This window comes from Leucopleurus acutus (genome assembly GCF_964270905.1).
Source record: "Leucopleurus acutus genome assembly, chromosome: 4".
NCBI lineage: Eukaryota > Metazoa > Chordata > Mammalia > Artiodactyla > Delphinidae > Leucopleurus > Leucopleurus acutus.
In genome coordinates this window covers 9606522-9611399 of record NC_139146.1, presented here as the reverse complement: position 1 = coordinate 9611399, position 4878 = coordinate 9606522, and the positions used below count along the sequence as shown (strand labels likewise).

The 4878-nt window shown below is 41.2% G+C and overlaps 1 pseudogene across 1 annotated transcript; it reads right to left on the bottom strand.

The window, feature by feature from the left end:
* Positions 1–1648: 1648 nt before the first annotated feature.
* Positions 1649–3223, bottom strand: LOC309961548 (microspherule protein 1-like; annotated as a pseudogene). The gene is made up of 2 exons: positions 3128–3223; positions 1649–3007 (listed from the first exon to the last, which is right to left on the bottom strand). The product of its transcript is annotated as a microspherule protein 1-like (transcript).
* Between the last annotated feature and the right edge of the window lie 1655 nt (positions 3224–4878).

The window sequence follows — 4878 nt, the reverse complement described above, 5'->3', positions numbered from 1 at the left end:
AAACACAATTTAGTTTTGAATATGTTTCTTTATTATGTGCCCACATGTGAGCCATATTTTTGTCTTTTATTGTTTTATTGTTGTTGTTAAGCTGTTTACTATGAAAAGTGAGAACAGATTGAAGAGCAGAAGTTGTCTTTGTCACGTTTTAGAGTTTTAGCTTTCACATTTATATCTATAATCCACACAGAATGTACATCTAGCTGTGGTGTGAGAAGATATCTGTCTTTTATTTTCCTTCTAAGGGATGAATTTTCTCAGTTTAATGCTGCTGTTCTTGACGTACATATTTCCATATACATGTGGAACAATTCCTTCAGTTTTCTAATATGTTCCTTTGTTTTCTTTATCCCTGTGCTAATATTATACTATATATCTTTTTACATATTTTGTAAAGCAATTTTCTCAGTATAATTCTTCTTTTAATTGTTGTTAATTTAAGAACTTACGTCAAAGATTTATAAAAGATTTTTGAATTTTACACACCCACAACTACAGACACAAACACTTATTAAAATTTTTATTAGAATCCCTTTAAGTGGAACAAATTATAAAGTGTTAATAATCATGATATAGATGTATCCTTTTCATAAATATAATATCCCATCCATTTATACATGGTCATTTTCATATATTTTAATAAAACATTTAAATTTTTCCCATAACTTTTATATATGCTTTATTAGTAGTTTGACACTTTATCATTTTTTGATAATTGTATGCAGTGTCTTTGTTTCTATTATGTATTCTAATAAGTATTTGCTACTGTAAAGGAAAAATAACAATGCACTCTACCATCTGTGGCTGCCATCATATTAACTAATATGTTCAGGATCTTAAATACTAATTTTAGAATATTTTAATGTTACCTTTGGGTGAGAGGAGAATGATGCTAGGGAAGTTTGCAAAAGAATTTCCAACCATATGTAAAATGTCTTATTTCTTTATAAATTTAAACAATTTAACCAAATTACTATATTCATTAAATTGTCATCCGTATGTTACTATTTGTTTAATATATCTTCAATAATGTGTTCTTAAAAGTGGAAGAGTAATATTTTAGTTTACATGAGGGTTTAAAAGTGTATCATTCATAATAATAGTTTAAAATGAAGTAAATTATTATATCCCTTTCTGAATTTTTGTATATGTTTTCTATTATATAGGTTCTTCATTGAAGGGTATAAATAAGGCTACTTATGCATTTGCAGTGTCACAAATGTGGTAACTATAGTTGAATGAAATTTAACCTTAGAGGTAAACATATCCGGTTCTAGTTTTTTTTTTTTATTGGAACTCAGTGCTTTGTATTTACAAAAGAAAAATAATAAAGGAAAAGTCTGAAACTAATCAGCTGGAGACACGGGGCAAAGGTGGGAATCTGGGGAAAAGGGTAGCGTCCTCTGCAGGGAGAGAAGGGGAGGGGCTCCGACACCAAGGAAGCCTGAGTGTCCCAGCCTCTAGGGGCTTCCCCAGGGCCAGCCCCGGCCCTCTCCCCACCCCGCAGAGGCTCAGATCGAGGGGCCAGGAGCTGAGTCAACCACAGCCCCCTCTGGTTTTTCCAGGAGACTGAGTTCCTAGCTCCAGGGGTCTGGGATGGCAGGGGAAACTGAGGTCAGAGAGAGCCCATGGGTCCTGCCACCACTTCTCACTGTGGCATGATGTTGGCAGCCTCGGCCGGAATAAGGGCAATGAGGTCCCTGTTGATGAGGAAGACGAATCGCAGGCTGGCAATCTCCACCACGGAGTTGTTGCTAAGGCGCCATTTGGAGCCACACAGTACAGGTCGTCCATCGATGTAGATGGGCCGCCGGCCCTCATTGGCAATGAAGTCACCATCTTTTTTCCGGCTTGATGACACCTTGCTTCCGGGAGATCTTCCAGGCCGGACCCTCCAGAGAGAGGTCCACGTCAATCTGGTTACCCTCGGTTGCTCTGCCTAGGGTGATCTTTCTCAAGCGCCTCTGGCACCGCACCATGCGGCCCCGCAGCACTGCCAGGGTCTGGCTGTCAAAGTCTGGAGAGCTCATGCCTGTGATGCTATCTACTAGCACCTGCCACTTATGCGGTTCCTGTTCCAGCTGCTGAATCTCTCGTTTCTGGAGTTGGTCAGCCACCGTCAGCTCATGGTCTAGGACTTCATCTCACATGTCCTTGAGCTTTACTGTCGTCAATCAAGTCCTCTGCATCCGAGAAGTTCAGCACTTGGTCCCCCTTGGGCAGCGGCTGCACTGTCTGGTCCTCCAACAGGGAATACTGCTTCATGAGCTGCCAGTGGGCCTGTAGAGTCTTGGCAGTAGGGGCCAGGTAGAAGGCATCAGGGCGTCTGTGCAGCAGGTCCTGGAAGTCTCCAAGGTGGGCTGGCTGGCCGATCTCCCTTTGCTCAGCAGCTGCTCTTCAGCCTTGCTAAACAGGGCCTTGCTCTGGATGGCGGCAACGGCCTCTGAGTGCAGCAGTGAGTCTCATGGCCTGACAGGCCAGCTTGGAGATGACAGGATCGTAGAGCAGGGCGTACCGGTGCTGCTGGGTGAAGTGGCAGCTGAACTTCACGCCCAGGTGGACAGATGTCAGGTCATTGGTCTGCAACACAGCATCGATGAGCAGGAGGTCGTCCGCAGGCTTCCAGCAGCCCAGATCCTTGATCACCTGGAGTGGCTGTTTGCTCTTCTTCACCGCTTGGTGAGTCCAGGGGCTGGGGCTGGGCTGGGTGGCACAGGGACGATGGGGACCTTGGACACCTTCTTCTTCTCATTGGAGGAGGGAGGGTTCACTCCCCGAACAGTGCCCTGGTTCCACCCCACTGGCCCCCTTCTCCCGGGTAGAGGACTTAGCCAGGCTGCTCTCCACCAGCTCATCATCAAACTTCTTTGTCTTGGTGAACCTGGAGGTGCTTCTCCGTTTAGGGATGGTGCCAAAGCCTGTGAGGAGGCCCGCTTCTGCCAGTGCCATCCTCATCCTCTGAACGGCTGGCAGTGCCTGATGCCATCAGGGGTGAACTTAGCGGTCCCTGAGAATCTTTGTAGATCCTCTTACAGTCCCAAAGCCACTTGCTCCAAACCACAGGGCTAGAAGGAAGGGTCCCACAGGTTCATCCAAGGATTCTGACCAGGTGAACTTAGAGGCTGAGAGGAGATTCATTCCTAGGCTGCCAGCTCCAACAATTTCTCCATGGCAATGATGGCAGCAGCCGCAGGGCCAAAGCCGGCTTCCTTGAGATTCGTCTACTTCCCTGGTTCTAGTTTTGACTGCACTGCTGTTTCCATGTAACCATGCCCAAATTCTTTAACTCTACATGGCTTGACTTAGTAAATTAGAAATAACGACATGTTTGCTTTATTTCAATGAATTTATCTAACAATAATATGGTACAACATATATAATTTCTGTGTCTATAATAATAAACTGTACAAAGTAAAATTAATGTAATATTGGTACTTTGCAGAGCTCAGTTCAGTAAACATTTATTGAGTGCATGCTATGTCCCAGGTACAGAATTTGGGATAACAACAACAACAAAATCATAAAAGGAGTAAGTACGTGTTTTGGCTTAAGGTGCTTACATTCAAATCCTTTTAAAAGTTTTGGGGTGAGTGTTCCATTAAGAACACCTATTCATGGTTTCTAGGGCCTTAATCTTACAATCCTTCTCAGTGTTGACAAATGATTTTGTGAGTCTGTTAGCATGAAAAGTTCTTATTAAAATTAAAAACAACAGATTTGTACATTACTATTTTAGCAAAAGATGTTGGTATTCCTAAAAATTGAAACAAGACATTCAGTAAACTTACCTATTATGTGAAATAAATTTTATCTGATGGTGGGAAAAATCTAAAATACTATAGTAATCACTTAACTCATGACTTATATCATTCTTCCTCCTCCTTGGTTGAGTGTCCTTTCTCTGCACACAAGGTCAACATAACAGCGGTCAGCTAGCGAGTTGAATAGTAAAGATCAGACTATCTCTGCATAGTTTCTAAATTTAGCTTTCTAATCATTATAACTTTTCATCAGTTATAGCTCTGAATCTTTGGTTTTGATTGACAAGATATTTTATTTTTATATAGTAATATAGTAAAATATATAACATTATATATTATATATATAATTTAGTAATAACTTTAATGCCTCTATATGAGAGCTAACCTGTGCCTCAAATTTCAGAAATTATTACTAACTGAAAACCAATCACAACCACATATGTCCCATAAGAATCTCAATATGTACGTCCGAAGTCTAAACTCATTTTAGTTTTCCTTAAAAAATATTTCATGTCTAGTGTTTCTCATCATCACTCTATAGTCACTTCAGTTAGAACCTGGATGGTCATGAGTGCCTTTCTTTCCCTTGACTCCTAAACGTAACTTTAAATCCTGTGGGTGCTCAATTCTAAATACCTTCTTCAAACATTTCTATTTATTTCATCCCCACTGCCCCTGTCCTACTCAGAGCACCTGTCAAGTTTCACTTACAATAACACTAATGTCTTAATAGGTTCTCTGCCACCTTCCTGTACCGCCGCATTTAGTCTTTAGCATTGCAGTTAAAATGAGTTTAGTGTGTGCATTTGTCCTTGTTTCAACCTACTGTGATCTTTCAGACTCCCCAGGAGATATAAAAACTCTTTGTGATTGGGTCCAGCAAAGCTGTCCAGAATCATCTTGCAAACTATATCAGAGCCAGAATAAGCTACTCGTAATAGCCTGGACATAAGACTATCTGCCCCATATACTGTGTCTCTACCTGAATTACACATGCCTTTTCTTTCATGGAAATTTCTGCAAAGCCTTTTGCCATTTCTTAAAACAGATTCTCTCCTCTCTACCTCAATAATGTTTTGCTTACACCCCAAAAAGAGCACCAACAGGATTCCATTTG